Genomic DNA, 17,714 nt, shown 5'->3' with positions numbered 1-17,714 from the left:
AGCCATACAGGTCGCACACCCCAAAAGCCGGCTCTGAATTGTTCTGGGGAGAAAGCTACATTTTAGCTAGAGAGCCCACATTTTGAGCGAAACCCCTCCTCAGCCAGGGGTCATCTTCCCATCCCCGGAGAGCACTGGTTTTGCCCCATCAGTGGGGGAAGTTCAGAATCTCTTGGTACCATTGATTGGGGGGGGGGAGTAGGATGATCTGCAAGGCCCATACTGGGCAGAGGATACTTCCTGAAAAAAGAAACACTGTCTTGTACTACAAAAGAAATACAGTTTACTGCAAAAATAACCAGTACAGCGGAAAAAAAGCAGGAAAACAGTTAAAAGTTCAAATTCACGGTCCACCCTCCAGTTCAAAAGAGGGGAAAAACCACAATTTAGAAACAGTTCACTCTTTCACCAAAACACTACGTCCCCCCCCCCCCCCCAAAAAAAAAATTTTTTTTCTTGTCTTTCCCAGTGCTCTGTGGTCCCAGGAACAAGCACTACATGCTCTCTTCCCACTATTTCTTTTCTCAAGTCCACAACTCTCAATATCAGGAATGGATCCAGGTCAACTCATCCCCTGGCTTCCCAGACTCAACAGTGCAAGAAATTAATTACAGATTAGGGAGGCATACATTTTTTGCAAATCAGAGGTAAATATTAAGATCTTCGAGCGGGCGCACATGCTTGCACGTTTGCTGGCGTGTGCACGTGGACACGGCACTTTTATAACATGCGCACGTTATAAAACCAGCTATACGCACGCACATGTGCACACAATTGTATACTGACGCGCGCACGTGTGCAAAAATGCCGCCTCGAGTACATAAGTGGGGGGAATTTTAGTAGCTATGCGCACCGACGCAATAGCCATTTTTCCCAGTTCAGTCCCAGTTCCTCCCAGTAATCCCCCTAGCTGACTTGTCTCCCTTTTACCCTATAAGCCCCGACCCTTAAAACCCCTCTGACTAGCCTATTTTTTTGTTGTTACATGACTTACATGCCGTCCATAGCAGAAGTAAAGTTACGCAGTAGAGGACCCCAGCGCGTGCTTGTGCGCGTAGCTACTTACGCACTGACTTCATTTTAAGACTCGGCCCGCCCATGCCCAGCCCAGACCCAGCTCACACCCCGTCCCTTTTTTTGCCTTTTATGATTTGTACGTGCAGTGGGAGATAAGAGGCTAAAGGGTACTGACTACACTTAGGGCCCATATACCCTGCTTTCAATTGAATATCCACAGTACCCGCACGGGTTTTAAAATCTGCGTGGCGTGCGGTGCAAAGAGTCATGCACGCATCTCCCAGCTTTGGCGCGCGTAGGGGTTTTAAAATCAACCAGTAATTCCATAGCAAAATGTCATGCATCATTTAGTTTGGGGGCTAATTTGCCTTTCCACAAATAGTGCATGCTAAACGCAATCTAGCATGCACTATTTTGTGCAGTCTATCACAGAATAGTATATCAGCCCTGAGCTCTTTTCTGCTGTGTGTTGAAAAGTGCTAAAAAAAAAAAAAAAAAAAGATAATTCACGTATACCAAGAAATATTAAAAAGTATCCAAAACTGTGAGTGAATTTAGGGCAGGCATACTTGGGACTGATATGGCGTGGTAAAAAGCGATGGCAGCAGCTGATGGTGAGAAAAGCAGCAGAGAGAGATTATCAGAGATTGGTTAAGTCTGTGGTGTCACAGGAGACAGGAGCAATTTTGCAGACTGGGTAGTGGGTAGGTTTGCCTTTATCTGTGAACGACTGCAGGAAGTCCTTACCCTTATGTCGCCTGTCTTGCGACATATTCTGGACTTAACTTTGTGAAGAAACTGCAACCTGCTCCGGACCTCCAATGGAGGTTTCACTTTCCAGTGTGGCTTGAGCTCTACCCTTGTGGAGCACTAACGTCAGCAATCAGTGCCCCATTGGAAGAAGCAGCAGGAGCCACTGTGATCCGCTACTCAGGGGGGGGGGGGGGGGGGGGGGGGGGGTAAAGCAGAGGAGAGCCAGTTGAGGAGAGAGTGGAGCCCCTGGCATGAACGAAAGACTCAGATTAGTGCTGAGAAGGGCAGTGCAATCATTGTTGTTCCTGTTGCTGCAGTAAGCCAGTGCCACCTGTTAAAATGCCAGCCTTTGGGTAAACCGATCTATCCTGGGAAAATTACAAGCATTTGTCTTAGGTCAGCAGTTATTTTGGTGAAAACTGGGACGTGGCCTTGATAGTGGAACCAAACCCTATGTAGAACATTGTTTCCTATGGGAAAATCGACTTCAACATAAAAGTCATTTCAGGAACCAATTGTGACTTCAGTGTGAGGACTTTCTGTAGTTTTATTACAAATGCTCTGTTCAAAATAGCCCTTCCAAACTGAAGGGGCAGGTAAGTCCACAGGAGTTTTATGACTGTTATTATTTCTATCCCAAGAAAGTATTGTGCCTCTGCTGAAATTCACTGGTCAAGAGAATGGAAAACAGTGGTGGCCAATGAAATCCCTTTGATTTTAGGAACTGCCTAGACTTCCCACAAAACAAGATTGAGTGTGAGCAGATACATAATGTCAGCAGATATTTCATTTGTTTCGACAAGCACAGTCCCTACAATTCCTGGGGTGGCTCATGGTGTTTATGCACCGAACTCCGCTGCTGGCTAATGCTTGTTAAGTTTACTTGATGAATACGGTGTAATGGGTCTACCTTGCCTTGTTTAGAGACTGCAGACAAACGGTACATTTTCTTGGTATTTCAGTACTTGCCACTTGACCCACCGCAGGTTATAAAAGAGCGCATGCATGGTGGAGAGTCTTCTGTATGTTCATGTGGCAGGTAATTGAAAAAAGCAAATAAGACACTAGAGGAGTATGACATTATTTTCAATTATTTGTGTTTGCTTGTTTTCCAATTTAGGTCCTGATTTCACTAAGCTTTTTTTCCCCCAGAGATACAGAATAGGAGTAAAGCCTTAGTGAATCAGGTCCTGAATGTAGGTTTTTGGGTTTTTTTTTGTTTTTTTGTTCCTCAAAAGTAGGGAATTGCTCTGTGGCCCTTGAAAACAGGTAGTTTAAAGTCAGATTTATTATAGGCGCTCATGGTAAAAATAAAAAATCCAAACAACCCCAAACACAAGCAATAGTGAGCCCAGAAGCAGATATCTATAAATAATCCAGCATAGCTTCAACGGCAGGGGAGAAGAAAAAAGGATTCACACTCACAAAGCGGGGAGTAGCTGGCTTGTTACGGCGGTTACTACCCCAAACCAAATGTGCCTGATACTTCACTTTCGATGCATATCCAGCATAGCTCTCTGCTTCAACGGCAGGGGAGAAGACTGATACTTCACACATATCCAGCATAGCTCTCTGCTTCAACGGCAGGGGAGAAGAAAAACAACCAATAAGGGCTGTATAACATAGTCTGGGTTAAAACAAATAAGATGGGTGTAGCTTGCTTATTGCGGCGGTTACTACCCCTACTACCCCTAACTAATCAAGCTAGATATTTCACTTGGATGCAGCTCCATCACTGCTCTCTACATTAATGGTGGGGGAGGAAGGGAAATAGAACCAAGAGCTAAAAGAAACAGATAAGTATGAGAGAAAAAATGTGTGAAGCTTGCTGGGCAGACTGGATGGGCCATTTGGTCTTCTTCTGCCGTCATTTCTATGTTTCTATGTTTCTATGTTAATCCAAAAAACAACAAAACCAAAAGGAATGTAGTATCTGGTGCTCCAAAACAGTAATTTCATGGTTTCTTTTTAAAAGTCCTATACCTATTCTGAAATGTACCTACTGATTCAAACACGAGTCTTCATCAGCAAACTCCTGTTACTGTAGGGTTATTTATATACTGGAATGCCCGGTCCCGTAATCATTTTTCTGTTTGGTGTCCTATCCACATTTTCAGGGCACTTCAGGGGGGACATGAGGATTCTGACAGGAGTGGGTGGTAATTTCAGATTCACACACATGCACAGACCATGGATGCGCTCATGCACGTCCCAGAAAGTAGGCTCCGCTAGTTCTTGGGTGGAGCCTCTTGGTTTTCATCACCTCCATTTTTTGCTTGCCCAATAAACATTTTTGTCCTGGCTAAATTGCTAATCTAAAGAAGAGGATCCAGTCTTGGTATCTGGCAAAAATGCCTGAAGATGCATAATAACTCCCAACAGTAGGGTGCTAATGCTGACATGGTTGAAGTCAGCTCGCAATACTTTTAAAATATTTATTCTGTAAATATTTCCTTTTTAAACTCAACTGAACACAGAAGTGCTGCTGATTTTTGGATGGAGTAATCATTTGCAATGCCCCACCCATTGCACAGTAGACCAGTAGACCTCCCAGTCTGTCAACCCTGCCACACAGAAAGTCCTAGTGGAAATTAGCAAAGAACAATATCTGAAATGGAAATAACAATTTTCTTATGCATTTGGCCATTCCTGCCAGCTTTAAAAAAATAAGTTCTTCTTAGCCAACATTTTTTTTCTACTGCCACAACTGCATCACGGTGTGCCTCAAGATTTATATATTTATTATAGGGATTTATTTCTTGCTCACCTACCATACTGTGAGTAAGGTATAGGGTTATCAGGTGGTCTTCATATATCTGGTAAGGGTTAGATTTGTTTCAATTACATATAAAAAAAAAAGAACATATGGTAGAGCTTGGTGCAGATTTTTATACACAGTTCTGCAGCATGTGGATAAATACGCAGCATATTAGGGTCACTGCTGCAGACAGTGGGGGGTTGGTTAAAAAGCCAGCTTTCGACCATGCAGCAGAAAGTATATTAGTTGCTTTCCTGGCCTCTGTTGGGAGAGAATTGCAGAGCCTGGGGAGGAACAAGGAGAGTGGCGGGTTCAGGCTTTTAATACAGTGAAACAGACATAATAGTACAGTCCCCATTCTACAAGATATGCAAAAAAAAAAAATAATAATAATGGAGTGGGGTTATTCTCTACAGGACACAGGTGACTATTCGCCAGGCCAGGCCTTATATCTTATGCGTAATAAGAGAGAAAAATGCCATGGGTCAAATATCTCCAGATATTTGGCTCTATGTGCAGCTCAGCTCAGGATTTTAGTAGAATCACGGTCTAAGCTCTCTTAAAGCAAACAGTTTCTTTTTGATAGAATTCATTTTCTTACCTCATACTGTGCAGTTGGAGGTCAGGTCTGCTCAAGACCAGTGTTAGATACACTGGGGCAGAGCAGAAGCTATGGAGTGAGCCCTCCCTATCTGATCCCCAGTTCTTCATTCCTGTGTTTACCTCCCCCTCCCCCTCCCCCTCTGTATGTCTCTGCTAACCAGCCTCAGCCTCCAGAACAGGACCTTGCCCTCATCTTTAAGCATAATACAGTGAAACAGACATAATAGTACAGTCCCCATTCTACAAGATATGCAAAAAAAAATAATAATAATAATGGAGTGGGGTTATTCTCTAGCTTCCAAACCACCACCACACCCACCTGCACCCCAGTGCCCTGGTCCGACCACTGCCTCATTGAAAGCCGACTCTCTGCCATGAGACCTCTTCCTAGTAACCATACACATCACACTACCATAATTTCCAGAAAAACTTGCCCCAGCGACAAACTTACAGATGCATTAGCCTCGTCCTTACCAAACCTAATCTGCTCTGACCCCGACACAGCCTTAGCGTCCTGGAATAGCCTTACAGAAGACATAGCCAATAAACTATGCCCCCTCTCTAAACGAGTCATAAACACCTCTGCGAAACCCTCCAAGCCCTGGTACACCCAAGAGCTAAAAATCCTAAAAAATAATCTCAGACAGAAAGAGAGAATATGGCGCAAGGACCCTACCCCGCAACACTCCTCTAGCTACAAAACAGCATTACACGAATACAGACTATCTACACTCAAACACAAACGTGACTTCTACTCAAAAAAAATCCATGACTATAAATTCAACCCCAAAGTGCTTTTCTCCTATGTCGCCAGCCTCACCACCCCCATCCCTCCTACCATACCAGACTCTGAGGCAGCCGCCAAATGTGAGGAACTGGCCATCTACTTCCAGAGTAAAATCGCCAACCTCCTCTCCAGATTTCCGTTCTCCAATCTCTGTGCCCCCACCACCCTTACTCCTATCCCCGCCTCATCCCAACCCACAATGGCCATTCTTGACTTCACTTCCTCTAAGGAAATCATTAGCCTCCTTCGTAAACTTAAGCCAGCTTCTCACCCTAGCGACACCATCCCCACCAAAGTGCTAATAGCCATCCCAAACAGCATAGCTAGAGCCATAGCAGACATTATCAACTGCTCCCTCACCCATGGGATGGTCCCAGACTCACTTAAGCACGCTGTCGTCAAACCCCTTCTTAAAAAACCCTCCCTAGACCCTAAAGACCCCTCCAATTTCCGCCCCATCTCCAACCTCCCTCTTATTTCCAAGCTAATGGAAAAAGTTGTTAATTCGCAACTCATGGATTACCTTGAAGATCACGCTATCCTCCATGTTTCCCAATTTGGCTTCAGAAAACATTTTAATACCGAATCCCTACTCCTCTCCCTAGCCGACTACCTCCTCAGAGGTCTGGGCCAAGGCCACAGCTACCTCCTTGCCCTCCTTGACATTTCGGCGGCTTTTGATACCATCAGCCACCACCGCCTCCTGACACGGCTAGAAAGCATCGGCATCTCAGGAATAGCTCTCGCCTGGTTCAAATCCTATCTTTCAAACAGAAAGTTCTCTGTCAAAATTGGAAACAACCTCTCTGCTTCACACCCTTTACAACAAGGAGTCCCGCAAGGCTCATCTCTTTCCTCAACCCTCTTCAATATTTATATCACCCCCCTCTGCCAGCTCCTCACTGACCTTAAACTCAAATTCTATCTCTATGCTGATGATGTTCAGATCATCATTCCCATTCATAGCTCTATATCTGACGCCCTGGAGCACTGGGAAAATTGCCTTGCAGCCATCAACTCCCTCCTCACCAACCTTCAGCTTGCCCTCAACGCAAACAAAACGGAACTCCTCCACATCTCCTCGCAACCGCCTGACCTCATACCTAATGACCCTAAACTTAACCTCCTCTCAGGTCAACCAGCTGTTAGGGACCTCGGAGTTCTCCTTGATCCCAACCTTAGCATGAAACCACAAATCAAATCTATCCTCAAAGCAGGCTTCTTCAAACTCAACGTTCTTAAGAAACTCCGACCCCTGCTGTACACCCAAGATCTCCGCACAGTGATCCAAGCCACCCTTACCTCCAAACTGGACTATTGTAATGCCCTCCTCCTAGGGCTCCCCTTATCTTCAATAAAACCCCTTCAACTTTTGCAAAACGCCACTGCAAGGCTCATTACCAACACACGCATACACGAACATATTACCCCTGTCCTCAAGGATCTACATTGGCTTCCCATCCTTTTCCGTATACACTACAAGACCCTGACCATAGTACACAAATCTATCCACACACACAACTCCAACTGGCTTGACCTCCCTTTCACTGCGCCCCTGTCCTCCCGAGCCACCAGATCTGCCAACAAAGGTAATCTACATGTACCGTCCTTGAAGGCAGCTCATCTCTCATCCACCCGTGACCGCTCCATATCCATTGCCGGCCCCGCCCTCTGGAACTCCCTACCCGTCCACTTGCGCCTTGAACCCTGCGCCATCAAATTCAAAAAGAAACTAAAAACATTCCTGTTCAACCAAGCCTACACAGAATAGACCCTCCCTTCCCTCTATTGCTCATACCCCCTAGGTGACCGCCCTTTTCCTTATATTAAGGAATCTAATCACAATGTACATTGTTGTCTTCTTGTTATGACCTCTTGTTGATTTCTTGTTGTTTAATCTATTTTCCCTACTGCTCTAGGTTAACCCCCTGCCCAGTTCGCCTCCCCTGTTGAAATGTACTTCTAAATCTTTTGTTAATATGTGAACCGGTATGATGTCCCCACTAATACCGGTATATAAAAGTTTCTAAATAAATAAAATAAATAAATGACCCTTCTCTTCCTCTCCATGTCCTCTCCGTTGCTTGGCTCTAGCGCTGGAAAAGCTCACTCCAATCCAGAAAACCCCCCAGCATGTCCAATCCCACGAGACAACAGCACAAAGCCAGCCCGGCAATCTACAGGTGAGAGGCTGGCATGGGTGCTGCTAGCGGCTGGGGATAAACTTAAGACAAGACCAGTTACTGGGGATGGGGGCTTGTAGGGGGGGGATGGGTTGAGGCTAGAGCGGCACGCCCTTCTTCAGCTCACCCTGGCAGCAGACCAGTGGGGCAACTCAAGGCACTGAGGCCCTGGACAATCCTCCCTTCCCCATCACTAATGCCAGCCCTGAGTCTGCTGGAACATTATACTCCGTTCCCATCTGGAAGAGTATCCAGGAACAAGGAATTTTTTTTTTCTTGCTTGTATATTTTTAGAATGGATTTTTGCAGCAGAGCCCCATTTGCTTATTAGTGCAAATGCATCTTTAACTAAGACAGACAAAAGCTTTTATAAAGGTTTCAAAAATGTGTAGTTAAGTCAGAGAAATTTTATCGTGTGTGCATGGCAGCCTGCTGCTACCTAGAGAAGAAATCTAGGACGATTGCTTACAATTAATGTTTTATAGAGTAATAATTAGGAGCGAGATATGCTGGGGCCAAAAGAGCATGCTTGCTGTTTTCTGTAGATAAAAATGCAGATGGTATTTCATTTCAGTTGTGGTTTATTAGAATAATTTGATAATTGCTCTGCAATGCTGTAATTGCCATTTGCTGGATTCTGTCTTTGAAACACATGATCACATTGGCTGAGCTTGTGTTCGGCTAATGCTTATATTGATAAACATTATTTTCTCTTTTAGGGATTTGATAAAAATAATATCCCCTCTAAGGTTATTGCCCAGATAAGAAGAGATTTTATCAGCCGTTCTGAATTCCAGCCAGCTGTCATTAAGACTGTCTCCTCAGCCTGGGAAGGGCTTTGTAGCTGGGTCAGGGCCATTGAAATCTATGACAAGGTTGCCAAGGTAACCGCTGTGTTCTAAGATTTCTCTCGCGCCTCAAACTTTCATCATGTTAAATTTGTATAGGCAAACCGCAGTGAGATGAATGCTAATGTGCAACTGGGACAGCGAGGTTCAGGTGTCGGGGAAAGACTGATCTTTAGCTAGACGGAAAGCAATTTTCAAAGTCATTTGCCCGGCTAAATTGGCCCATTTGAAAACTGCCCTCTCTCTGGCTGGCTAAAAGTTCACACAGGGCTACCACTGTGTGGGTACTTTTAGCCAACTTATGGAGGCATTGCCAGGGTTCAAAGTGGGGAGTGGAGAGGTGAGTGGTGGGAAGGAGGTGTTTAGACTGGAGGGAGAGAGAGGAAAACAATCCATGTATATGGGATTTTTCCAAATGTATGCATGTGCTATTTTGCTCTCTGGACACACAGGCGAATTTTAAAAGCCCTGTGTGCGCCAAAGTTAGGTGATATGTGCACAAGTTGGGCTGGAGCTTGCCGAGCGGATTTTATAAGCCGCCCATGGACGGGCGTATCTCCCAGTGGGCGCACAAGGCAAAGGTTTCTAAAAAGGAGCGGAGCGTGGGCATGGACTGGGTGGGGTTGTGGGCATGTCGGGGAAGGCCAAGAGATGTGCGCATAAATACTTACCTGCACAGGCGCGAGCCGGGTCCCCTGCCACGATCCTTTACTACTGCTATGAATGGTGTGTAAGTAATAAAATAAAAACATGTAGACTAGTCAGCAGGGTTTTAAGGGTCAGGGGTAACAGGGAGAAAGGGAGACTATTAAACTAGGGGGGGTGGAAGTCTTATCCCTAAACTGGGCGAACTGGGAAAACTAGTTATGGCGTTAGTAAGCGTCCCTTATAAAATACCCCCACTTATGCGGTAGACGCGGCATTTGCGTGCACATGTAAGTGTCCATTTAAAACTGGGCATACATGTAAGCGCGTCCAGGCTGTTTTATAAAATGCGTGCATAGATGCGCACATGTTACAAAATGGATGCGTCTCTGGACGCGAGCCGGCAAACACAAGCACATGCGTGTCCACACGCCAGTACTAAAGATACCATCTAAGTTAGAGGGAACAGCATGTCTGCAGGGTCTCCAAAATGTATTTACAGGACTTCTGAAGGCCAAAACATTTTGGAGGCCAGTATCATGCTACTGCATAGATAAGCATGGTAGGGTGGGACACTCTATATTTTGTCCTGTAAATGCAACTGGCAGATAACCAACTCTGACGTTCTACACCAAGGTACCGATAACACCAGCTGGAAAAGCTCCCGTAGCACAGCCATGAGCTCCTCTGATCCAGCTTTGGCCCCTGAGTGCAAGGATTCTACCCCTCTGCCCTGCAGCTGCTGAGCCCGCCTCCTGACTCTTTGAAATTGGCCACTCGCTGATATTACCAGTATCCATTGGGCCCACGCAATGCCGCTTGATAAAGACACCATCAGGCACGCTCTTTGGCTGCACCATGCTATCTGTTTGCCACTGGCTCCAGAGCAAAACAAAGGAAACAATTGGGTGCATGTGAGAAAAACTAGGTGGACCATGGCCAGTAACCAGTAACCAGTAATCTTGTAACCAGTGGCTATGTCACTGGTTACAAGATTGTGAGGCCATGACAACAATGTGGAGATTGAGGATTGCAAGCTATGTATAAGACAAAGGTATGGCCCATGATGCTGTCCCTTCATAGAGAAAGACAGCAGTGAGTGAAGTTAGAAGATTCAAATTAAAGTTTTTGTAGATGGGGGCAAGTGGGGGAAGGGTTTCATTTAAACATACGCTAGCCTTCCATGCCAGCAGTTCCTTATAAATTACAGCTTGCTGAGGAATTGGTAGTTTGCTTTCTGGCTTCAATGAGCATTTTGTGTATGTAAGTACTGGGACTTTACCCTTCAATTCCTATGGAACTGAGGTGAATAAGTGTTTAAGAGAGTATGTAAATGAGGTGACATGGCAACAGAAGTGCAAGCAAGCCTTTTTAGCTTCTTTTTTAGCTTTGATTGTGTTGACATCACAGGCAGAGCATGCCCAGTGTGGTTTTCCAACATGAGTACCTGTTGGGGAGTCATTTCCTCCCTGATGGATTTTAATAACAAATTGTTTTGGTAATTATTTCTATGATTTTGTTTCTGTATATCCCTATTTTTTTCTTATAGCTCCCCTGAAAAATATTCTGTGGGCACTCATGTTTCCATACCTTTTTCTTTTTTTTTTTTTTTTTTTAAATTTATATTTTATTAATTTTCATAGTTTACACTTTATGAGAAGAAAAGAAAATAGTGGACAATGTAATACAATTACCATATGAAATTATCATATGAATTTAGAGGTAAAAATTAAATATAAACATACAATATTACATTCCACAACTACCTATATTCAGGAGGAGACTAAAGGAATACTTAAACTTAAGTAACCAAATAACAATCACTATTAATTCGGAGTGAGGAGTATTTTCATTTTCCTATGTGGCTTCAGTCTCTGATGCCGAAGTTGGATTCTTATCTGATAAAAAAATTTCCAATTGCATTGGATCTAAAAAACCATATTTTTTTCCCATTGTAATTCAATAAACACAAACATGGAAATTTTAGAAAAAATGTAGCACCTAGTGCTAATACTCTAGGTTTTAAAGTAAAAAATGTCCTCCTCCTAGCCTAAGTGGCCCTTGCCACATCAGGATAGATTTGGACATGATGTCCACAGAACAATATATCTTTAACTGAAAAATATTTCCTAAACAGCTTCTCTTTATCCTGTTCAGCTAAACAAGATATTATTAAGGTAGCTCTCTTATTTATCAGATCTACCGACTCTTCTAAAAATGTCGATAGACCTGGTGAGGACGGTTCTTCCCCTTCATCATGACCTCTAGTATCTCTAGAGATTTTCTTAGATAAATAAAAAATCTTAGAATGTTTGGGGATTTCTTCCTCCTCATATAAGAGATTCTCCTTAAGATATTTTTTAAACAATTCCCATGGGGATAGAAGTCTTGTCACAGGAAAATTTATTATTCTTAGATTTTTTTACTCTTATTAAATTTTCCATGTATTCCAAATCTTTATGGATGATCAAACTATATTTAATAAAAGCATTTTCAGATGCTTGTATCAATTGTAACTTATTAGTGACCACCACCATATCTTTTTAACATTTCTCTATTTTCTTTTCATGAACTTCTATAGACATCTTATTTTCCTTAATAATTGACAACAATGAATCATTCATCTTTATAATGTTACTATCCAACTTCATTATCATTTTCCCTAGATCTTCTAGGGTTAAGTTCCCCTGGATTCCCCCAGGGGACAGACTACCCTTACTACCGGTAGGATTGCACTGCTCAACTACAGAAGAAATACTCTCAGTCCATTTGGCTTCAGCCTGATTACTCAGGCTAATGTCCTCTTGGACCAATCCTACCGGAACGTTTGCTAGATCCGATGGTGATAGTCCAGCTGGCTGTAGGGGAGACCTCGGGCCGTCGCTGGGACTCAAGGAAACATAAGACTCTGCTCCCACACTGTCCTCTCTAGGCTGGTCCACCATTCTTACCACGTGGTGGTTCATGGGTCCAATGTGCGGTAGTTGACTAGGTGAGGAGGTTATAATCCGAGCCTTCCTCTTTCTCCCCATAAGGGGACACAAGAAAATCCAAGAGAAAACTGGCGGAGTTTCTCGCTGGTTCCCGGCCTTCTCCGGTCTAAGCCGGTCAAAGCCGTGCGCCCCTTTGGCGCGCGCAGCTTAGGCGTGGTGCCAGCGGCAGCATTAGTGCCGGCGGCAGCAGGGCATCGCCCCTCTGAAGATTTTATAACGAGGGTGTGGGGGGGCGTCAGACTGACATCACCACCCAGGGACACCGTCCTCCACCCGAATGTTTCTCACCAATAGCAAAAGCAAAGCACAAGTCCTCAGAAGGAGCGGACTCCTCCTCACTCCTTCGCACCTCCTCCCGGTACTGTGCTCTCCCTCTGAAGATTTTATAACGAGGGGATGGGGGGGGCATCGGACTGATGTCACCACCCAGTGACACCGTCCTCCGCCTGAAAGTTTCTCACCAATAGCAAAAGCAAAGCACAAGTCCTCAGAAGGAGCGGATTCCTCCTCCCTCCTTTGCGCCTCCTCCCCTTCCATACCTTTTTCTATAGGGGACAGACAGCACCAGATGTGAGTCCTCAAATAAGGGGGTCATTTATCAAAATGTGATAGCACCATATTGTATGGTGTGATACAAATTCAGCAAATAGGAGGAGTTAGGGGTGGATTAGCCTGTCTGTGAAGAGGTATTGCACAGCTGTAATGCCAATTTTAACTACGCCTCTTTGAATTGTGTTAGGCTCTGCAATAGCTGCCAAAGGGCCCAGAGCCTTGGGGGGGGAGGGAGGGAGGGAGGGAGAGAGAGAGAGAGAGGAAACTCACTCCGAGATGAGATTTGGGCAATATTCTCTCCATCTAGCTTGATGTTACCCAGGTAGAGCGTCCATCAAGCTAGGTTGAGAGAACACTGCCCAAATCTCATCTTGGAGTGAGTTTCCTCACACTGAAGGCCATCAGATCTTCACAAGAGACCACTGTTCTGTTCGTACATGTCACAGGGAATGTCAAACTGGCCCCTAACCCCCTACACTCATACCTAAACCCCACCTCGAGTTACTAGGTGGGCCTACCATAGGGATACAAATACCTACCTCTGGGGATGACATTATGGCCAGTCTCAGTCTTTCTCTCTCTCTCCCTCTCACAAAAATGGTCCTCCCAGTGTTCATATGCAGGAAATACAACAGGTCTGACACCTATCACAAATTCAGATAATATGCACTAACTTAGCTCATTGCAAAAAAATGAATTTTTGCATAAACCACACCCCTTTTGCTATCACATGCAGTACTTACCGCATTTTGATAAATCCAGGCCTAAAATAGGAATGTACAAAAACTAAATCAAAGAAATAGTTGCAAAAAAACAATTGGACATTCAGAAAGAGATAATTGGGAAGTAGGACAGCTAGCAAAATGGAGTAATGCAAGCCTTAAATGCTTCATTATATGCCCATTTCCACCCTAATTGACCCTATTCAGTGTCTAGTCCAGCCTCTGCGCCAACTTTTAATAAAAAAATATTTTTATTCACCAGTCTGCCCCAAATAGTTATTCGCCTTGGCCTTCTTTCTGGCCTCAAAATTGGTGAATCAACCCCATATTTTTTTATATAGCACAATTACAGCTTGATATCATGGTGAATAGAGGGATTACTTGATTGAAGCTACCCAAATTTAGATCAGAGATAAAGCAGAACATAGGGAGGATAATTTTATATTTGTTCGTATTGAGGTAAAGTCGCTTACATTTTATGCAGACTTTACCCCATATTTTCAAAGCGAACCTATGCTCATAAGTTCACTTTGAAACTTCCCAGCCCTGCTATGCACACAAACTCGCCCTGAGAGTCTTATCCCTGTTCTATCGAGGGTATAACTTGTGCACACTTTGGAAAATAAGAGCATGCGCATAAGTCTGTACGCCACCTCCTGGAATACCTATTGCCCGTGCACCTATAAGTATGTGCAAAATCGGGCTATACATGGGGTAGATTTTATAAACTTACGCGTGCGCATAATTTTGTTCGCGCACCAGGTGCGAACAAAAGTACGCCGGATTTTATAAGATACGCGCGTAGCCGCGCGTATCTTATAAAATCCGGGGTCGGCGTGCGCAAGGGGGTGCACATTTGTGCACCTTGCGCGCGCCGAGCCCTACGCGCGCTGCCCGTTCCTTCCGAGGCCGCTCGAAATCGGAGCGGCCTCGGAGGAAACTTTCTCTCCACCCCCCGCACCTTCCCCTCCCTTCCCCTACCTAACCCACCCCCCCGGCCCTATCTAAACCCCCCCCTACCGTTGTCGGCAGAGTTACACCTGCCTGAAGCAGGTGTAACTCTGTGCGCGCCAGCGGGCTGCTGGCGTGCCATCACCTGACCCGGGGGCTGGTCTGGAGGCCTCGACCACGCCCCTGACATGCCTCCCGCCCCGCCCTGAAATCCGCGCTGCCCACCCAACATGCCCCCGACACGCCCCCGACACGCCCCTTTTGTGAAGCCCCGGGACTTACGTGCATCCCGGGGCTTGCGCGCACCGCCGAGCCTATGCAAAATAGGCTCGGCGCGCGCAAGGTGCTTTTTTAAGGGTTACGTGCATAACTTATGCGCGTAACCCTTTTAAAATCCGGCCCATATTCTTTTACACATCCTGAGGCCCAGACTACTTTACAACAGCCATTTATATGCAAATAAGATGTTTTATGCACATTCATGGCTTGGAAAACAGGCCCATAACTGATATCTCTGATGAGCGGCGGTATATAAAAACCAATAAATAAATAAATAAATAAATAAATGTCCGAGACAGAATTTTTGTCAGCTTTTGTTTACAACCGTAAGAACACATAAGGCCTGATTCGCTATAAGGTGAATTTTCAAAGAGTTGTGCGCTCAGATGTGCACACAAATAGTACATATTTACGTAAACCTCAAAAAATTCACGTGCAAGTAATGGTGCGCCAATAAATTTGCTCATAGAAAAGGGGCAGGCCAGGGGTGTTCTGGGGCGGGGCAAAAGTGCTATTTTATAACCTGCCATATTTACATCTGTGCATATTTACATCTGTGCATATTTACATCGGCTAATTATCTGGCATAAGTGAGAATAGAATTCTTTATAGTCAAATACTGACTGGGTGAGGAGTCTGGGTAAACTGAGGGAGTTCAGGCTGAAGAATCAGGAGGGTTTCGATGACCTAGAGATAGACTGGGCAAACTGGTAGACTAATTGGTAAAACTGGTAATTTCCCTCTCATGCATATGTTATAAAATTTGATGATTTACACCCATGCACAGTGCCATTTTGCGCTGTCCCAGTGAAGCGTGTGCCGGCAGCCGGCCAGCGCGCACAACTTACTTCTGCTCAAAAGAGCAGGTACGTTTTCAAACAAAAAAAAAATAGGGTAGGTAGGGTCGGTTTAGGGGTCAGGGTAGAGAGGGGAAAAGGGAGGAAGGTGAGTTAGGGAACTGGGCAAAGGCCCGATTGGCTCACCGCGCGAGTTAATAAATCCCGCCCCTCCGTGCGCACAAGAGTGGGCACCCGCACGAGCATGTGCACACGGGTATCGGATTTTATAACATGTGCGCGGCGACGTGTGCACGTTGTGAAATTGGTGCATCCATGTGCACGCGCGGGGAACCGCGCACACAGGGACACCCACGCAGGCTTTTAAAAATGTACTCTATGGATATACTGAAAACCTGACTGGCTACAGGGTCCACATGACAGATTTGGGATGCTCTGTCCTAAGATATCCATTCGGATTTTCTCCATGGTCAACACTTGGTCATGCATACGAAGAATGAATTACTGCATCATTGCTTATAGTGCAATAAAATCACACTTTAAAGGGTAACAATGCATCTTTTCATGCAATCTGCATGCATTTCATCATTAGCACTAGTCAGGTAATCGTGTACTTACTTAGTAAAATCCCAATTTAAATGCTGACGACCAGAAGAATCTCTGGTACAGAAAGGGATTTGTGTACCAGTTTATGTTAAAGTGGCCAGTCTAAACCAGGCACTGGAAGCAGCAGGGGCCGACTTAAAGGCTGAGATGGAGAAACTAATAATAAAGCGGGCGGAGCTGGAGGAAGTGCGCGCCAAGCTGGAGCTCCTGCAGGAACAGCTGTCTTAGAAACTGGCAGAGAAGAAAATGCTAGAAGAGAGCACTGAGCTGACAGCGTAAGTGATTGATATTCTCTCCTTCGCATAAAATGATTGTCATTATTCTTGTGAGCTAAGGACCTGAAGCAGGCTGTAATGGGCCACCAGGCTCCAAATGTAGTACAGATTTATTTCTGTAATCACAGCCGGCGAGCCCTTCCATTGCAAGACGGCTAACTTTGCTCCAAAAAAAAAAGTACAGCGGTACCATTAGGTAAGCAGTTTGATGAAGCCTGCATTTGCTGTGGGAATTCCTCAACTTGTTTGTTTGTTTTTTTTCTTTTTGTTGGCAGAAAGGGAAAAATAAACTATGGGTTGAACATTCATGGATAAAATGGTATTTCCCTAATTCTCTGATTTTCAGTAGATCATTTGTGTACCACCTAAACACTTCATAGCAGAAAAAAAAACATATGCACTTGATAAATAAAACAAGTGGATTGCTAAAATGTTTCTCCCAGTAACACATGATATATATATATATATATATATGCATATGAATTTTTTCTATCCTTCTGAGGGCCAGCTCAGTTGTCTGTAATGTCACACTAAAAACAAACACTCTGTGTGCTAACAGTTGCTATGGTTTCATTTTTTTTTCCCTGGCTTATACTGTTTTACGCATTTCGATTCTCCAATTAGGCAGAATTTACGATTTGGCTGTCTCGCTATCGTATTGCTGCTTGGTACAGGTAAACTTTGAGGAAGCTAGATAAGAGAATGCCGGCACCATCCGATATATTTTTTCAGCGTAATAAGGTTGAACCAGGGGGAAGAAACTCATGGCTTTTTATCTGTTGTGTTTTTTCTTCACCGGCGTTCACGATCCACCGTTCTTCTTAATGGTATATGCTTCCAGTGGAAGCAGACACAGAGCAGGATTCGGAGGGGGCCAGGGCTAGCAAATTCATTAGACATTTTAAATTGTCTTAGTTTGGAAAGGGCAAAAACGAAACTAGAACC

The 17,714-nt window shown here is 44.6% G+C and overlaps 1 pseudogene; it reads left to right on the top strand.

The window, feature by feature from the left end:
- The window catches only part of LOC115089436, a 1,328,227-nt pseudogene that overhangs the window by 1,085,368 nt on the left and 225,145 nt on the right, over window positions 1-17,714 (top strand).

This window comes from Rhinatrema bivittatum, chromosome 4, assembly GCF_901001135.1.
Source record: "Rhinatrema bivittatum chromosome 4, aRhiBiv1.1, whole genome shotgun sequence".
Classification (NCBI taxonomy): Eukaryota; Metazoa; Chordata; class Amphibia; order Gymnophiona; family Rhinatrematidae; genus Rhinatrema; species Rhinatrema bivittatum.
Note: the sequence above shows the minus strand (reverse complement) of the source record. Positions and strands in the feature narration are given on the sequence as shown.